The 20,060-nt window shown below is 36.7% G+C and overlaps 1 protein-coding gene across 15 annotated transcripts in view; it reads left to right on the top strand.

Annotated features, from left to right (window-relative positions):
• The window catches only part of CEP170 (centrosomal protein 170), a 134,939-nt gene that overhangs the window by 550 nt on the left and 114,329 nt on the right, over positions 1-20,060 (top strand). The window contains exon 1 of one of the 15 annotated variants that reach the window (XM_087424475.1): positions 246-570. The exons of 13 other annotated variants lie outside the window; for them this stretch is intronic. The gene's annotated coding sequence lies outside the window, so the exon portion shown is untranslated. Of the gene's footprint in view, positions 1-245; positions 571-15,960; positions 16,070-20,060 lie in introns of those variants that run through there. One more of the 15 variants, XM_087424474.1, reaches the window with a different exon arrangement.

The following is a 20,060-nucleotide window of genomic DNA, read 5'->3' as shown; positions in this document are numbered from 1 at the left end:
CCGCGCCCCTCGCTCCCCCCCGGCCTCCGGGCCCGCCGTCGCCGCCCCCGGCTTTGTGCAGCCCCCCCGCCGGGGACCGCGCTGTCCCGAAGCTTTTTGTGCGGCTGGTCCGGGGCTGGGGGCGGCGGAGGACGCGGAGAGGGGTGTCCCGCACCCCGCGAGGGCTGCGGCCCCGTGGTGCCCCGGGGGGACGCGCCGCCCGGCGGCTGCATTGTCCTCGGAGCCCAGTGCGCGGTTTGGGTGTCTTCCCTTCGTCTTGTGCGCGAGAACAAAACGCGAGCGGCTGCCCGAGGCGGGGCGGGAAGCCGTGGATTCGTGTCCCGAGTCATCGCGTCTCTGTTTCGGGGGCCTCCGCAGAGTCTGCTGCGTTTATTTGGAGAGTGTAAGCCCCTGGAAGACAGGGCCAGTGGCTGTCCGAGCACGGCCACGGTGGGCAGTGTAACATGCCTAGATGACGACGGGCACTGGACTGGGAGGGCCTGGCGGCGGCGCTCCGTGGAGCGGGGAGATGAACCAGCGCAATTGTTTTCTCCTGGGCTGGGTAGCGCGTTCCTGCTCCCGAGGGAATGGGTAGGATGCATCTTTCCGTTTTGCTTTTTGAGCAATCAGAACAAAACATAGGCCTGAATTTGTTGATTCGTATTTTCACTGTCTTCAGGAAAATTCACTCGTTTGGAAGGAACGTGGGGGAAGCAGAGGATACACTTGATTGAAAACGCATCTTTTAAAATGATTTGATCCTGAAGCGTACGATGCTTACAGCCATTTGCTGGCGTTGAAACAAGCAGAAGAGAGATTGAAGCGGGGTGGGGAGGAGCAGGGGAGGAGTGATGTGAGAGGAGTTACGTGGTGAATACTACGGGATCTGGAGGTTCACTGATATAACCCTAGCTGGGCGTGCTTCTCGGATTTAGGAATTCAGCTCTGTAAATGTGACATTGCAAGAGACAAGCCATTTTGTGTTTTTCTGCCGTTATTTTTTAAAGAGTAAAACCAGGGCTGCTTTTAGTTCTTCCTGACTTGATAGAAACTGTAGCATTTTGGTGTTTTAAAACGGAAGAGTCTAAATGCGCTTGACAGAGACAGAGGAAGACACTAAAACTTGGAAAAGTGAACTGACTTGTCTGTCCAAGCCGTAGTGCTGGGGAAAGGCAGAGCCAAGTGAAACCAAGGTCTGTTCTGCAGGGTGATCTTTCAGCTGTGTCCCCCGACCCTATCTATGAAAATTTATGCAAAGCTCTGCAGGCTCTCTGAGTTGTTTGTGACAGTCGAGTTCACTGATGCCCCTGGTTGTATCAATCTAGTCCTTCGTGATGTAAAAATAGTAATTCTACTGAAGTGGAACTTTAGTTTTATAAAGTAACTTACTGATATAGGGAAAGATGCTCTAACATGGGCTTTTCATAAAAACAGCAACTGTTGGAGTTGTTTCCCTGCTACTTATTAGTAACCATATTTTAATTTTATTTCCTGATATGCAACAGTATTTTATGATATGATCAACTCTATAAACTCTGTTACGAATAAAATTGCCACATAACAAAAACCTGTGAAGTTCATTTTTCTTTGATTAATGAATTATATTATTTTCAACTTAAACAAGAATTGACCTTTTGAGAAAAAAATTCATGTTGAACTTTTTATCAGAATTAAATTTACACTTTTTTATTGAGTTGATTTTACCATAAAGGACTTCTTTGTTGTCATGTAATTTTTATCCTTTAATTCTACATTGCTTTTTAAGAGCCTTCTTAAAAATAATTCATTAATCTTTCTCTTAAATTTCAACTTAAAATGATCTGTAATTAAATTCAGGGTCTGATATTATATTAAATCAAACTTTAAATGTATTTTACTGGTAATTTCATGGGGTTCTAAAATTACTTTGTATGGCAATAAATAACCATCTGCATATTTTCTATCTTAGCATTAGAATATGAAATTTACACTGTAAAATTATCATACATTATGCATATTGATGCAGATATCACGGGGCTTTAAAAAATTCTATGCTTAGTGATTTGTTTTATTTGTTCCAAGTATCAGTTTCTTGTTTCCTTTTATCACTGAAAAAAAAACAACTGGTTTCATTGTTGCATCTGATAGTAATCAGATATCACTCATCTAGTACTGAATACTGTATATATTTAAACTTGTCAACATGTTTTTTTCCAACAAAACTCTACTTCTGAAAAATAATTTTTGCTATTTTAATTTTAACAGAGTGATGCTAAATTGCCAACTAAAATATTTGTACAGTTGCAAATTATTCTGGAAGTATAACAAAAGAGCGATTACATGCCATCTGAAAAATCCTTGGTGGATGGATAATATTGGCTGGAGCATTAAATGTTGATGTGTTTTAAGAAATGGGTGTCCTCTTATGGGGAGAAATCTCAGACCATCTTTATTTCATAAACATTGGGTAATAAACAAGATTTCTGATAATCAGGTACCCTTGGTGAAATGAGTTTTGATTTATTTACTCAAATATTTGTTGAGAGATGTGCTTAGCAGTGAGTTAGCCAGGGTGGGCAATACCAAAGAATAAGAAAACATCTGTCTGGTAGTAGGGTTGATTAGACTGGATATATAGTCCAGTTTTATTAAAATGATTATGCAATGGTATACTACATTTTTTTTCTTGGTCAAAATGAATAACATAGCCAATTTGTACTAAAGGCAAAGCCCACTTTTTTTTGTCAAAGGTAGAAAGGAAACCAAAAAAGCAAGGTTAAAGAAAACCTTACAAAAATTACTTATGTTCAAGTAGGGGTTGTGCAAAGCATAGTAGTGGAAAAGAATCTCAAGCATGCATTGCTTGGGTTTGAAAAACAAAAGATGGGACGTAGCAGAGATTAAGGCATTTTTTAAATATATCAATAATTAATAATATAGAAAATCTTACCCTTTGGGACATGATATTTATTGAATAAATGAATAATGTATTGAATAAATCAATAATACATGTATTGAGCACCTACTAAGTGCCAGGCTGTGTGTGTGTGTGTGTGTGTGTGTGTGTGTAATTCATGCAACAGTTTTGTAAGGTATTATTTTACACATTTAAAGTTGAGAATATTTGAGGCCCAGAATTAGTAATTTTGCCTCTGCATCACACATTACTAAGTGCTAGAGCCTATAACTGAATCTTTGTCTTTTTGACTAAAGCCAAAATTCTTTCTACTCATTTTTTTTAGTAAATTTAAAAGGCAGCATTTATTCCGTTCTGATTCACGACATTTTGGAATTAGAAGAGACTTTAGAAGTCATCTCATACAATGTGTCACCTACTACTAATATCTCTGAGATCTTATTGAATCCAGCTTCCCATGAACAACACTTGCATGAACAAATGGGCATAAGATAGCTCATTTATCTTTTGAAAAGTGTAATAGAGGGCTGGCCCTGTGGCCTAGTGGCTAAGTCTGGTGCGCTGCGCTTTGGCAGCCGAGGTTCAGTTCGCCGGGCACGGACCTACACCACTCGTTGGTGGCCATGCTGTGGTGGCGACCCATATACAAAATAGAGGAAGATGGGCACAGATGTTAGCTCTGGGCGAATCTTCCTCAGTGGAAGAAAAAAAATGTAATAGATCTTACTTCAGTTGAGCTAGTATCTGCTTTACTATATAGCTCCTTCCCACTGGTTGCAGTTTTGTCTTTAGGAATAAGATACAGTAAGGTTTTTCTCAATATATTGGGTCTCTGCTAGGTTTTCTCTTTTCTAAATTGAATATTACAACCTCTACAACTTCATAGAATATGGTTTCCTTTACCTTTCTCCTCTCTGTCAACTAGATTCAATCAGTTTTGTCAGTGTTATTCTTTTTGTTCTGATCCGGTTTCTGTGTTTAATTCTGCAGTTACGGTCTGAATGCAATATAGTGCATTTAATTCAAGCCATACACTTGTGTTTACAATCTAAAATTGTGTTAACTCTTTAATAACAGTAATATCTTTGCCACTTCTAGACAAAAAAATGGCAGAAAGATGTTGTATGACTTTTCAAGTTATATTTATGCAGTTCAAGGGATTATTTTTTGAGATTTCATATTTCTACTTTTCTAATATTAAAATGACCTTTTTAAAATGAAATTATGGTGTTAGTAGGTGGTAAGTTTCTTTTGATATTTGTTTTGGGTTTTTTGTTTGGTTTGGTTTGTGTTCTAAATAAACAATAAAAGGTTGGCAGCCTTATGTTGTTTCTCATTTTGTTTTTTGAAAAATTTGTCTGGCAACCACTGGTGTAGTTAACATAAACCAGTATCTTTGTTAAGATCTCTTTCATTCTGTATATACTCGTAGATGATGTTTTTGAAGCACTGTTTACCTTTAACCCTTTTAAATATCATCTTGAATGTAGTCGTAGTTAAAACTTGTTTGAGATCTTCTTGAATCATGATTCTGTCATCCAAGGGATTAGCTTCCCTTCCTGGCTTTTTGACATTTATAAATTTAACAAGCCAGCCCTCTTATGTGTTCATCCTTGCCATGTACTAGATATAGCCAAGGACAAAGCCATGCAGATTTATAAATAGAATAAATGTTACATAAATAAAATATGCTGGAGGAAAAAGATGACACAAAGATGATGAAGACCATTTGAATGTTTTTTGTATGTTTGTTTGTTTTTAATTAAGGAGAAAACCGTTATACCCTCCAGTACTAAAGGAGTTGGTTACAGCTTACAGTCTAGTGGGGGATAGGGATAATTATATAATTACATGATATAGAGTCAAGTAAGCATAGGTGCTATGAAGAAAAATAAATCAGAGTCAAGAGGTAGAGAGTGATGGAGGGCTGCTATTTTTTATTTTTAAATAGTCATTCAGATAGTAGAATATTCAAATGGTTCAAAAATCAAATAATATTTTTAAAATAATGTTAAAAATCCTCCCACCTCTGTACCTTATCTGCTGAGTTACCACTTTCCCCACTCCAGTGGGTAACTATTTTTATTATGTCTTATGTATCCTTTCAGTGAATTTTTTTTTCATTTTAAGCAAATACAATAAATATTCTTAATGCACCTCCTCCCTTTTATACAAAAGATAGCCTCTTAATACAATATTCTGCACCTTGAGAGCTACTGTTTTAGAGAGTGGTTAGGGAATACCTCTCTCTGAGAAGGTGACATTTAGCAGAGACTTGCATTAGGTAAGGAAGCAAGCCATGTAAGTATCTGGTTGGAGGGTGCAGTGGTCCTGAGACAGGAATGGAGTGAGTGAATTCAGAGAACAAAGAGGCCACTGGCTGCAAGTGAGTGAGCAACAAGAAGCAAGAGTAGGAAGAAATGAGGCTGGGTAGAGATTGTATTGGTTGATTTTATTTAAAGTGCCTTGGGAGTTCACTGGAGGGCTTTGCGCAGGGGAATGACGTAAGAATTGGGTTATATTTTTAAAGTATGGCTCTGGATGTTTTCTGGGTGATAGATTGGAGGCCGAAAGAGTGGGAACAAGGAGATGAGCTAAGAGACAACTGGAGTGATCCAGAATGAGAGATTTTAATGGTTTAGACTAGAGTGATAGTGTGTAGATAAAATTATCAGGTTCTGGTTTTGGACATTAAGTTTGAAATGTCTGTTAAACATCCAAGTGGAGACATCAAGTAGGCAGTTGAAAATAGAAGTCTGGAATTCAGAGGAGAGGTTCGGACTGAAGATATTTAAATGTTAAGCATCACCAGTATACCATATTTAAAGCTGTAGCACTGGAAGACATTGCTTAGGTTGAGAGTTCATTAATTAGGTTGATAAGAGGTCCAAGAATTGAGACTTGATACTCTCCAACAGTGAGAACTTAACAAGAGAGAAGGAGCTATCAAGAAGGATTGAAAAGAAGTGGTCATTGAGGTAATGAGTGTGGTGTCCGGAAGCCAAGTAAAGAACATGTTTTTAGAGATCAGGGACGGTCAATCATCTGTTCCACCTTTAATCACTTAAACGCTTCTTAGATCAGGTAATATCCTCTTCTCTTGTAAACTGTCTGTGTGAAAATAATTTCATTAGCCCTCTCATTATTCTAGTTTATTGATAGGGATGTTCACAATTATTCTCCCCCAGAAAGTACTCAATCTAAAGCTCTGAACAAGGTTTTAGTCATAAATAGGCCCCTGCTCTTTCCTAGGTGGGTGGACCTGGCTGCTGCTACTGAGGTTTGAACAGGAGACAGTACTGTTGGGTGAGAAGAAGTTGCTATCAGGAATTGCCTCCGAGTCACTAATTGTGTGATCGTGAGCCTGTCACTTCATTTCAGAAGCTCAGTTTCTTCGTCTATAAAATAAAGCTAGTGATAGTCTAATCTCAGAGGTTTATTTTGAAAAACAAATGAGATAGATGTAAAAGACAATGAAAGGTGTAATTGCAGGTAGGGATTTCCCCCACCATTGCCCCACGTGTGGTACCACTTGACAGCATTAGACTTGAAGAAATGTTTTGGTTGGCGTGAGGAAATATTTTTTCATTCTGACTCTGTAGGAATAGTTTTTTACTTCTTGTGCATTCCATCCCCATAGGCAGTTTTGCACCTCATCTTACAGTATTCTTGGGGGTGAAGAAAAGGACATGATGCTGGAAAGCGGCTCTAAGATAATAACTTTATCCAATCCTAAACTCATCCTTTAATTCTAAGCAGAGTGTCTAAATAACGAGATGAAGTCAGAAAGAAGTAAGCAAGCCAGCTTACTTTTTTCTAAGCCAACAAGGAGAATTTTCCTCTTTTAACTGGCTTTTTTCAGGAAGGTGTTTTACTGGATAAGGGTTTGTTACATATCACAAGTTACATGGAATAGAAAAAGTCGCAATTCAAAGTTTAAGGGTTGGGTAGGGGTGGTCTCCATGCAGACAGCTAGAAACTGATTTGAGGAAACAGAGGATAGGGGAAATGAGCATACTCGATGACGTAGGGGTAGAGTATAAAATACTTATTTTGGTGAAAAAGGAACATTACAAATAGAGAACTTGGTGTGGTAAGCTTTATGAAGCAATAGGACTGTAACTTCAGAATATCTATCTTGAAGACCTTATGTAATACTATTTGCTTTGGTTCCTCAATAAATACTTCTCATTGGATAAATAATGCATTGCAAATTGAAGGCCAGTTTATTTTTTCATACTCTTTTATTTATTTATTTTTGTATTAAAAAACTAATCCTTGCACATTGCAGAAGATTTAGAAAATACCATTAAGTCAGAAAGAACACGCTCATCATCCCACTAGCCAGTGAAACCACTGTTACATATTCTTGTCTATTCTGGTTTAATCTGGTAACATTTTATCATGAGATTAAATTTCTGACTTTAATTTTTCATGGTAGGGTAGGAGTCCGTCTTAGAATTTATGGAAATTAAGGGTATTTTTAAAATTGTAAACAACCCTGCAGTAGACATTTCTTACTGAATTTCTGTGCAAATTAATATTTTTCTTTGCCAATATTTCAAGAAATTAATTGTATCCAAGAATATGCAGAATTCTAAAACCTTTTCTACTGAAATCTTCCTGCTCCCCCAGCCCCAGTCTATGCCAATATACATTTCCACTGTTGGTGGATGAGATTGTGTTTCTTCAGCCCTTCATCAATGCTGGATGTTACATATCTTTTCAAAAATTTTGCAAACGTGATAAACTAAAAACCTTATTTAAAATTCTCTTGCCAGTGATGCGTCTGAACAGTTTTTTAAAAGTATGTTCATTGACCATTGTATTTCTAATCTGAATTGCTTGTGTGTGTTCCCTTGGCTCATTTTTTCTAAAGGAATGTTCATTGTCATATTCACTTGTAATGACTTCTTTGTCATATATGTTGTAAAATTTTTTCCCAGATTGTCATTTGCCTTTTAAATTTGTTTTTACCCAACAAAGATTTTTAACTTGTTTATAGCCCCATTTCTCTTTTCCTTATGAAGTAATCCCACTGCACAAAATTTTATTAAATACATACTATATTTTTCTTATGGAAATTATGATTTTAATTTTTACATGCAAATGTGATGGATTTAGGCATACATATATATATATATAGCCTTTTGTCTCAGTACCATTCATTGCATAACTTCATTATCTGTCACAATTTGAAATATCTTTTTAATATGCACAGATTTATTTCTGGATCTTTTTATTCCATCTACCTGTCTGCCTATTCCTGCACTGCTGTATTATTCCCACTGTTTGATAACATAGGTTTATAATATCTGTTTATAAATGGGCAGACTATTCGCTCTATTCACAAGTTATGCCTGTAGTTATATCCTTTTATTACAAAGATAATATTTATGATGAATGAAGGAAAAAAACATGCCAGGGGTTTTAGTACTTTTTTTAAAGAATGAACTTTTGGATTTATCATTTTTATTTTTGTTTTTAATTTATTAATGTCTTTTTAAATTTTTAATACTTACCTCTACTAGTTTGTTGAATAATATGTTTATTTTTTCTAGTTTAGTAGAAAACTCTTATAAGGCTATATACTTTTTTTTTCTCAGTACAGCTTTGGGTGCATTCCTTAGATTTTATATATAGTGTTCTCAGAGTTTTTACTTTTTAAACTATTTATTTTATTCCCTCTTTTTACTAGAGTTAATTTGTGAGATAAGATTTTTTTTTTTTTTAGTACAAGGGGCTGTGTGTATGTAGTTTATTATTGTTCTTCTAGTTTTTTTCTAATATTTTTAATGAAAATTCTCAAACATGCAGGAAAATTGAAAGAATTTCATAGTGACTACTCATATACCCACCATCTTAATTCTGCCATTAACATTGTGTTATATTGGTTTTATTACATAGCTGGCCATATATCCATTGTCTGTCTGTCTATCCATCTTAGATTTTGCTGCATTTCAAAGTAAACTGCAGACGTGTGTGTGTGTTTAAGAAAAGGGCTCTTAAATCATCTGAAAATTGTTTCAGTTTTAAGTTTTCTGAACGTGTTGTTGAAATATTTTCTGACAGCCACTGTGGTATTAAGTGAACAACAGTTTAAAAATGAAGTATGCTGTTTTCTATTCCAGTAGTGTTACTGTACTCAATTTTTCTATAAATAGCTAGCTGACAAAATTGACACTGATGACACTGAGCTATCCCTTTTTTGGAGGGCAGGGGCATAATGTGTGTGTGTGCACGCTTTTAAAGAGGAATGGTAAGTGGAGTTTGATTTTTGTTTTCTGTTTAAGCCTGAGAGCTATTGAAGGAAACATACACTGTTCCTTTAATCCAGTGATTCTACTGGTTCCTTCAGTAGCAAATCTAGGAGTGAAATATTTGCTCTCAGTTTTGTGTCTCACTATCTTGGACTTCTACTGTTCCCCTACCCTTCACCTATATGAGGAATTCTGTGTTTAATGAAAATAAGAGCCTTTGTTTGAGGTGAGAGAGCATGGTTTGACCCTATGATTTATTATAGGTGGTGCATAACAAATTCCAGAATGTCAAGAATCTACTATTCAGAATCAGGAATTTAAAGTTTGTAAATTAGAGAGGTAGGAACAAATAGAATGCAGTTAAATGAAGGGTAAATAAAGTAAAACTTAGAAATTGGAGGAAGGTGGTCTGGGGACAAGAGGATGGGGCTATTTGGTGTTCAGCAGAAGCAGGTCTAGTAATTATTTTGAGTAACATCAGAACATAATTCATTAATAGAATCTGGCACCTTTTTGCAAATGGATTTTAGGTTAATTGCAAGTTAATACCCCTGCCCCACAAAGATATAAGATGAGGTACATATAAGATGAATATTTCATCAAAGAATGCTGTCTTGACAACACTTTCTTTCATCTACCTCTCAGGTGTCTGTTTTTGTCACTAGGATTTCTAATATCTAGTGTGTTCTTTCCTTTCTCTCTTTTTCTTGGGCACAACTTGTAGTTTCTTCCTCTAGTCTCGATATTCTAAATCAGCACATTATATATTTCCTATGCCTTAGTAGCTTTTTAAAACTTCTTTCTCTTTAGTCTTCACAATTACAGCCCATTCCCCCCCATCCGTGCTCACCCCTGTTGTCACCCCAGTCAATCCAAACTGAAGGAGTCTTTTGAGGAGTTAGAAAATACACATTTTCAGCGTAAACATCAGTGGCTTATCTAAATAAAGGGAGATTGGGAAAGAGAGTACCTGGATGGTTGGTAATACCTTCACCAAGATAAGGAAAGCAGGAGGAAAGGCAGATTTTGTTCAGAAGGTTGGAAAGATTCAGTTTTTTTCAAATTGATTCTGAGGGGTCATTGGGGACACTGAACTGAAAATGATTTGTAGGCAATTAGAGGTAAGGTCTGCATGTTATGAAAGAGGGTTTCACTTGAAATTTAGATGTGTGACTTAATGAAATAATCAGTATTTAAAGTCCAGTGGCTTCAGAGAAGTCTCAAAGGGATCATGTATTGAGAAGTAACCCCTAAAAAACAGGGATTTACAGAGAAAGTAGAGACTTTCAGAGAATTTGAGGAGTGGCCACAGAAATGGGAGGAAACCAAAGTGATGTTTTCTAGAAGCAGGAATGGTTCAAGATATTGAGAGATGATGTAAGATTAGGGATATTCAGGGTTGTTGAATTTAGCAATTAGGAGGACGTTTTCTGACCATAGTTCACTAAGGCAGTTGAGAGGAAGAGAGAGGACAGGAACTCAGTAAATCTTTAATATATAGGATAAATTCAAGAATAGTGGAAAGGTAAGAAAGTAGAATTAGCAAGCACTGACTACTCTTTAAAGCCTGGCATGGGGCCTGCCCCATGGCTTAGTGGTTAAGTGTACGCCCTCTGCTACTGGCAGTCCGGGTTCGGATCCCGGGCGTGCACCGACGCACCGCTCGTCCTGCCGTGCTGAGGCTGCGTCCCACATACAGCAACTAGAAGGATGTGCAACTATGACATACAACTATCTACTGGGGCTTTGGAGAGAAAAAGGAGGAGGATTGGCAATAGATGTTAGCTCAGGGCCAGTCTTCCTCAGCAAAAAGAGGAGGATTGGCAATAGATGTTAGCTCAGAGCCGGTCTTCCTCAGCGAAAAGAGGAGGATTGGCATGCATGTTAGCTCAGGGATGATCTTCCTCACAAAAAAAAAAAAAAAAAAAGCCTGGTGCTAAAGGGAAGGAGGGAAGTCTCCTTTAAACGAGCTATATGCTGTCTGTATTTTCTTTTTGAAGTTTTTAAAAAATTTTTATGCATTCTCATATTCGTTTTGAAACACGTTTTTAATGTCTGCTGTAAAACAAATTTTCAAAATGCAGAAACTTCCATTTATAACAGAATAAGCTCTTACAACATACGACAATAGTTCATTAATTTTAGGACATAGCCTTCTGAAAGGCTTATATCCTTAGATTCTAGTGGACATTTGTATTTTTATATTCCAACTTGGCTGCATGTACAAGGAGCTAGTCATAAGAGCTGGATTAATAGTTTTCTTAACAGGAAATAGCATTTCTTAAAAATAGTAAAGCACCTTTTCAAAATTAATTATTGTCTAAGGGTATCATGTTCAAAATCCAAAAGTTACTTTGGCCTTGGAAATTCAAATTTATTAATATGGGTACTGTTCTGTTACAAAATTACTTTCTCATTAGATTTCAGTTTTTCTTTGATATGTATATATACCGTACATTCTAAAAAGTAGCTTACTATTTGATAAAATTCAAATATAATCAAAATCACTTCTTAAAAATGTATAAGAATTTGGGTAAACCTTCTGTGTTGGATCCAGCATAAACGAAGGGAGCAAAAGTAAATTTTTGTGTGTGTGTGAGGAAGATTAGCCCTGAGCTAACATCTTTGCCAATCCTCCTCTTTTGGTTGAGGAAGATTGGCCCTGGGCCAACGTCCGTGCCCATCTTCCTCTACTTTATATGTGGGATGCCGCCACAGCATGGCTTGATAAGCGGTGTATAGGTCTGCACTCAGGATCTGAACCTGCGAACCCTGGGCTGCTGAAGCGGACCATGCGAACTTAACCACTATGCCATTGGGCCGGCCCTGCAAAAGTAAATTTTTATCAAACGTATCCGTGTCAAAAATAAGGACAGAATAAGGGCTAATGTCCAGAGGAAGGAAGAATAATTAAGAAATTCATGAATCAGAGTCCCTAGACACTTATTGAGAGCAAAAATTATTTGTTTCTTTTCATAATTTGAGTAAGTATTTTTGTTTGGTCATGTGAAAGTGTCTGATCTAAGTCCTCATAGGAAATGATTATGAAATTAATGGAGATCTATGAAATGCAAAATTATTAGATCTTTTGATAGGATTCTTGAACATCTGATGGAAGCAGTAAGCTAATTCAAATAAAAAATTTAACAATAAAAGTCTCAATAGAACTTTTACTAATTAATTTAATATTTATTTTTCCTTTTGCTAGCATTTACCCCATAGATGGGTCTTCAGTAGTGTGACATGATTTTATCTGTCTAATCAGTCATAGGAAAGCATTTTTCTGTCAAATGTTACAAAACTACAGGGAAAAAATGGGAGTCATGTGAAGGCAGGAACTGAATTAATTTTTTTGAGACAAACACTTGTATAAACCTAGATTTGTTTTAGAAATTAAAACACATATATCATTTTAGTTAGTGAATACTGTCATCATATAAGTGCTGCAGAAAAACCAGATGGCTTAGTTATTTTCTGTTACAGATGACTTTTTAGATTGTTTCCTGATCTTAGGATAAACACACACACACACGCTTTGTCAACATGGTGTAAGTAAAGGAATACTTTGCGCAAGGAGTTAGATGTCCATTTTAGTTTTGGCATTGTTAGTTCCTAGCCATATGACATTGAACAAGTCATTTAATCTTAGTGTCTCATTTTATTCATTTGTAAAAATAAAAGGCTCAAAGTATATAATTTTTAAGGTTACTCCCAAATTTTAAAATAATATTGTGTATGTGGAAAATTTAGAATATTCTTCAGTTTTCTGTTTATGGCACATGGAGTCATGAACGTGAGTGTGAAAGAGTCAAAGGAATTGGAGGCAGTGGTATATGGAGATGGAAACAAAGAGGAAGAGGGCTGGACAGAGAAGGAAAGAAAGGTAGGATTGATGAGCAAGTTTTTGAAAGATAAACCTTTTTTCCATATATTCTGATATTCATTTGGGCTCAGAGTATTATCTCCTCTTAATAATTGGTCTTAAAAATGCCAGTAGTCTTTTAATCTATTTTAGCTGCTTTTTACCCTCAAACTTGCAGAAGCTCTTCTCCAAATGAAATAATATGTCATAGGGAATTATTCTTTACCTATGCCTGGAGATTCCCTCCCTTTAAAGAATTGTTGAAAGAATTGTCTTCTCAGAAATATTCACACTATGAAATATTTCCAGCAAACTGTTACGTACCTCATGGTATTCTGGTAATGATGAACCTAATCACTTTAAGCATCAGTAGTCTAATGAACTCTAATGAATATACAGAGGAATAGACTTAAGGTTATAGTAACAGTTGAAATGATTATTGAAAAGCTTCAGTGAAAAAATACGCTTGATTGCTTATGTAATGTACTGATTTGTATAAATGCTATATACCTTTATAAAAGAAAATGTAAAGCTCTATGCTCTATGCTCTTTTGATCACATCCAAATTTTTCTTTCCAACATAAATTATATTTTCTGTCAACTTGTTCTGTGTGTTAATATTCTGTAGGTATGGAGTATTTAACTAAAACCATCCTTAATTAATGTACATAATTATATGATTCCTGTTTGTAAAACTGAGCTCACTAGGGTAGCCACTAGCAATATGTGAATATTTAAATTTAAATTAATTAAAATTAAAGAAAATAAAAAGTCTTCTCAGGTGCATTTGCTGTATTTCAGGTGCTCAGTTGTTCACATGTGGCTAGTGGCTAATGTATTGGACAGTGAAGATATAAAACCTTTCCACGAAACATCATAGTTGTATTGCCTAGTGCTGTTATAGAGACATTTGTAAGCATTGTAATTTAACATGAAGGTAAAAAGAAATATCTCATAATTTAGGCTAATAATTAACAACTTTTAATTAGATTAGAAACCACCATCCCTGGTGGTCTAGCAGTTAAGATCGGGGCTCTCATCGTGCAGCCCAGGTTCATTTCCCGGTCGGGGAACCACACCCACCACCCGTCTGTCAGGCTGCGTGTTGCTGGGATGCTGAAAGCTGTGCCACCAGGATTTCAAATATCAGCAGAATCTCCCATGGTGGACAGGCTTCCTCGGAGCTTCCACACTAAGACAGACTAGGAAGGAGGGACTGGCCTCGCACTTTGGAAAAAATTGGCGGTGCAAACCCTGTGAACCGCAGCGAGCACTGTCTGATACAGCGCCAGACGGGGAGAGGATGGCGCAAAAAGACTGGGCAGGGTTCCGCTCTGCTGTACACAGGGTCCCTAGGAGTTGGAATCCACTCGACAGCACTAACAACAAAAATTAGGCTGTAAGTAAGTGCATTTGTGATGTATTTGTAAAATACAGCCTTACTTAAATCTTACTTGGAGACTTTTTAGTTGTTCTGCACTTGGAAGTTTGATTTCCGTTTTTGTGTGTTGTGCCGATACTGTGGTGCATGTGATTTTTACCCACCTCCCAAACAGTTCATATACAGTGAATTAAAGGAGAAAAGATATTAATGATGAACAGAATCAATTTTTAAAGGGTACATTAGGCAGTGATATGATAAAGTCATTACAGACCAATGACAGGAAGGAGAGAAATTGTCATCGAGTGAACTAAGAAAGGTGAATCAGGAACATTCAACCTTCTTGGCCTCATAGCCCCTTATCTCATCCTGCTTTCTTCACTCTGTCGCTCCCCCCTGTAGATTCTGTTGTCAGTCCTTGGAGACAGCTTTGTGCACCTTTCCCTGCTCTGAGCCGGATAAGACCTGACAAAGGTTTTCAGATTCGTAGTTGTTCAGTGAGCCTGGAGGTGGCTTACTGTTCTTTCACCTTCTAGGTTTCTGATCCATGCTGTACCCTGATTTACTCAGTTTGCCTCATTCCTCTAGATGAGGCAGCTGATTTTTGGTCTCTGATTTTAATATAAACTGATTGATTCTTACTTGTCTGTGGGTTTCTCACGGAGAGAATCTTGGAGCTTGCTGCTGGATTGAAAATAGAGTGAATTTTGCATGTACTGTCAGTGTTTATTGCTCAAAAAGACAGTGTCAGAGAACATGCTGCTAGATAAAAATATACTGCTTTTCAGTCCTATTCAAACTCTTTAGCCAAATATGAGTCTGTAGGAATTGGTATACCTAGCATCATATTTAAGGTATACTCGAGAAAAATACGAAGGAGACAATTGTGGAAGAAGCGCAGAACTTGGTATCTGAAAGCCCAGGTTTGAATCCAGATGGCTCCTGTTTACTACTACTAGGCTGTGACCTTGGGCAAGTCATTTAGCTTCAGCTCCCTTGAAGGGAAACATGTTTCTCACATGCATGTTTCGGGAGTTAAGTGAAAGAATGCAAGTGTAAGCAGCCAGCACAGTTACTGGCACAAAGGAGGTACTTGATAAATGTTTGAATCCAAGTCTTAATTGATGTGTTGGTGTAAAATGACAAAATTATGTTTAACAAAGTTGTACAGTTCTACAAAAGAAAGCAAGTTAGACTTTACATTTTTCATGAATTGGCAGAGAAAACTTGGCAAGAACTTTTAATGCCTACATAATTTATGGAAAAGTATGACTTGTTTTCTAAGCATTTTCTTTAAGCACTTTATAAAATGATTTTTATGAAGAAATGATATTTTATTAAATCACTGGCTTTTCCCATCAAATCTAAGTCTTCTTTTGAAAATATATAATAAACTCAGATATAGAATGTATGACTATTGATATTTGGAATGTCACCTTCATTGTTTTTTTACAAAAAATTTTTTTTACTCTTTAATGCTTCTTTCAAGTGCAAGTTGTAAATTCCATTTTTCTCAATTCATATTTGCTTTGTTTTTTTTTTTTTTAAAGATTTAGCTAATAATGTATAAATAAAGGGCAGATGATAAAGGTGAAATCTGGAGCACACATTCCAAAATAATCATGAGGATATGAAAGCAAAAATTTTCCCAGTACTGAGTTTGTTCACATGAGTATGGAACAAATATCTTGGTAGGTATCCAAAAAAAGCACAGCTGTGGATTTATTTTTTTGGATTAACTGTACAGTTTCAAGTGGAGGTGGGGATTTAAAAGAAATAAATTTTTACCAAGAGTATATTTCATTATCTGTCCCAGGTCATGTTAATTATACAGCAGATCTGAATTTTAAAATATGTTCTAAATGTATGTCACTTTCTCAGAGATGTTTCCCCGGACCACCCAGCCTAGAGAGCACCACCCTAAAACTGTTGCATCATGCTGTTCTCTTTGTTTACTCGTGTTCCTAACTTCCCATTGTCACTGAAGTTGTCTTATTCATTTACTTAGCTTTTATTCATTTACTTAGCTGTTTGTGTATTTTTGTTTCTATAAGATTAGGAACTTTTTCTATCTTCATCATCACTCTCTCCTTGTTATCTATAGTGCTTAGTACTTATGTACTTGTGAATGAAGAAAAAAATAGATTAATTCATTTTATAGTACTCTATAAAATGGAGTCCTCTTGTATAATTGTTGTATAGTGTTTATGTTCATTTTCTCGAATTTACGTAATTTTTTGTGTATGTGTGTGAGGAAAATTGGCCATTAGCTAACATCTGTTGCCAATCTTCCTCTTTTTGTTGGAGGAAGATGGTCCCTAAGCTAACATCTCTGCCAGTCTTCCTTTACTTTGTATATGGGACACTGCCACAGCATGGCTTGATGAGTGGTGTGTAGGTCTCGCCTGGGCTCCGAACCCATGAACCCCAGGCCACTGAAGCAGAGCTCGTGAACTTAACCATGACACCACCAGGCTGGGCCCAAGAACTTACATAATTTTTGTAGTTAAAAACAATTGTGTGTGTATGTGTATGAAGTTCTTAGAACAGTCTGGCAGATAGTAAATGCTGCTTATTATTATAAATAAAAGATTATTGAAAATTACTTCTATTTGCTTTTATAATATATGATCGATCATATCTGCACCTCATTTGATCTTGAGTCCTTAGCTGAAATGCAACCCTAATTCTTTCTTTCATTTTCAGAAATATATGATGTCAGAAAGCAGAGACTTTAATGTTGAGGATATTTTCTGTTAGGGATTTAGTAGGGGGGAAATGTGAAATGTGAATCCTAAATTTATACTTTAGTTTAAAATTTAGTCACTTACCTTTTGGTTTCTTGGTATGATGAGATAAAAAGACATGGTATTTATGGCAACTTTATTCATAATTGCCAAAACTTGGAAGCAACCAAGGAGGTGGAAGCATCTCCTTCAGCAGGTGAATGGATACATAAACTGTGGTATATCCAGACAGTGGAATGTTATTCAGCACTGAAAAGAAACGAGCTATCAAGCCATGAAAAGACTTGGAGGATCCTTAAATGAATATTACTAAATGAAAGAAGCCAATCTGAAAAGGCTACATACTGTATGATTCCAATTATATGACATTCTGGAAGAGGCAAAACTATGGAGACAGTATAAAGATCAGTGGTTGCCAGGGATTGATGAGTGGAGGGATGAATAGGCAGAGACAGAGGATTTTTAGGGCAGTGAAAATACTCTATGATACCATAATGATAGGTACATGTCATTATACATTTGTCCAAACCCATAGAATGTCCAACACCAAGAGTGAACTGTAATGTAAACTGTGGACTTTGTATGAGATCATATGTCAATGTAGGTTCGACAGTTGTAAGAAATGTATCACTGTGATGAGGGATGCTGATCATGGGGGAGGCTATGCATGGGGGGGCAGGGGTATTGGGACATCTCTGCCTTCCGCTTCAGCTGGGAACTTTAAACTGCTCTAAAAAAATAAAGTCTTAATTTTAAAAAATTAAAAAAAAAAGACGTAGTACAAGTTATAAAGGCCTGTATGGCAGTTGATGTAGGAGCTTAGTTCGTTTTAATTTATAAACTTTACTGCTGATTCAAGTGACAATTTCGGGAGGTAAAGTCTATCACTTTTTTACCCCTTGTTTTAAGTTTTCATTTATTTTGTTATGAAAATCACATCTCCTTTCTCCTACTATTTATTCATTCAGGAAGCAGAGCTAGGCCCTGGGCTGAGCCCACAGATTTCATTGTCACTCTCTCATGCCTCTTGGTACCAGAAGAAAAATTGTCCCGTGGATGCATAAATAGATAATATTGTATTAAAATAAAAGTTGCAAAGGTTGGAGGAAAGCATTTTCAACTGTGTAGATTGATAGTCCTAATGTGAGGCCGGTTATTTATTTCTTAGTCTGCAATAGCAGGAGTTGTGGGGTGAAAGGAGGCTCATTCTCTGTAAAGCCATCTGGTGGTGAATCAGCCAGTCAATTGCCAGAAGCGGAAGGATAGACTGCCCTTAGCATGTGTTTTAACTCAAGTAATTGCATACACTGACGATCATTTATATAATAGTTTTTTTCCTCCAGCCTAATCTGAGTAAACTGGTTGTTTGCTGTGGGTTATATAATGCATGATTTCATAGTTCTATTGTAATGTTGTGGTATATCAAGTGCACTATTGTTGCCCATCTCACAGCTTAGATAGTAATTAAGGTCACTCAGACTCTTCTTGCCAGCAGTCCTCAATTTGAATTATAAGTGACTGGAAGCAGCATTTTTTAATATAAATAAACAAAGCAGTAAAATATGTGTAATGTTGAAACTTAAAAGTATAGGGAAGCTGTGTGCTCTGCTGAACATCTGCAGAGTTTCTGTTTTGCTTTTTAAAATTTAAAGTTTAAATGTTAAATTTTTAGTCCATTAGATCATGAAATGAGCTCTGATCTCACAGGAGAGTCGGTTTTTAAAGCTAATTATAGATACTGAACATGGAAATGGGACTGTGATGCTGGTTCATTGTTTACCTCCATCTGACCTCCAAATGTCAGAGCTTCAAACTTCTGTCAGATAGCTACTGCAAAGAAGCCTGTGTGACGAGGAGGTAGAGAGTATGAGAGACAACTGGAGGTGGGCAGTAACTAGGATTTAATGGCTAGATTTAATTGTAGCAAAGGTTAGATGATTAATTTCTAACCTCCTGTCCCTGGAGATTTCCAGATTATCCTCACCTCAAGAAGATTTGTAGCAGCTCCAGAGCTACTCATTCCTTCATTAAAAATAGCTTCTCACTCACTCACTAGATGCGAAACACTGGGCTAGGCCCTAGGGATGATACGGGGATGAGGAACGTCTCTGTATTTCAGCTCTGCGCCGATTTGGAGTAATACCAGCCTGAGTGTCCCCATCCCAGTCTGGGATAATGACAACTTCCTGTTTATTCTAGTTTCCCTTTAGGTTTATCTCTGTCATGGCATCTACTGACCAGCATTCCCTAAGCAGTGAGTTCCTTGTGGCAGGGTTTTTTTGTTTGTTTTGTCTTTGTGTAGCCTGAATCCTCAAAAGTGCCTGGATTTGATAGGTTTCTCAATAGTGTTTACTGAAAGAGGGGGGATGGAGGAAGATAGACTTTTCCTGCCTTTAGAGAGCTCACCAACTAGAGACATAATCATATAGTAGCAGTGCAATATCATTAATCTTAAAAATTATGGTTTAAATTATAGCATAATGGATGTTTGAACCAGGTATTGTAGGGCTACAGAGAAAAGAACTGCTTACTCTGCCGTGAGGAAAGACTTCGAGAAAGGCAATGTTAGTTTTGCACTTTGTCATTTACTCTGGGATTTCTTAAATGCTGAAATTAATAAGCACAGAAGATAGTTATATAATTTTATATTACATCTAGTCTGCATATCTAAGGTTGTAGGCTTTTAAGATTAAGTTACTCCAGTGTTAGAAAAGTCAGTGAGGATTGCTGGTATGGAAAATGGAAGGGTTTTGAGTTGTGTTTTAGTTATATTGTTTATCACTTTAAATGAAGCCAAAAAAATTGTATTCATTTCTCAATAGTAGGCTTTTTTTTTTTAAAGGAAATTATCTGTTTTTTTTTTAATTTATTTTTTTTCCCCCCAAAGCCCCAGTAGATAGTTGTATGTCATAGTTGCACATCCTTCTAGCTGCTG

The sequence above is a fragment of the Ceratotherium simum genome, chromosome 36 (genome assembly GCF_057802395.1).
Source record: "Ceratotherium simum simum isolate JZ-2026a chromosome 36, ASM5780239v1, whole genome shotgun sequence".
NCBI classification, from domain to species: domain Eukaryota; kingdom Metazoa; phylum Chordata; class Mammalia; order Perissodactyla; family Rhinocerotidae; genus Ceratotherium; species Ceratotherium simum.
The sequence above is the reverse complement of the archived record's forward strand: the minus strand, read 5'-3'. Positions and strand labels throughout refer to the sequence as shown.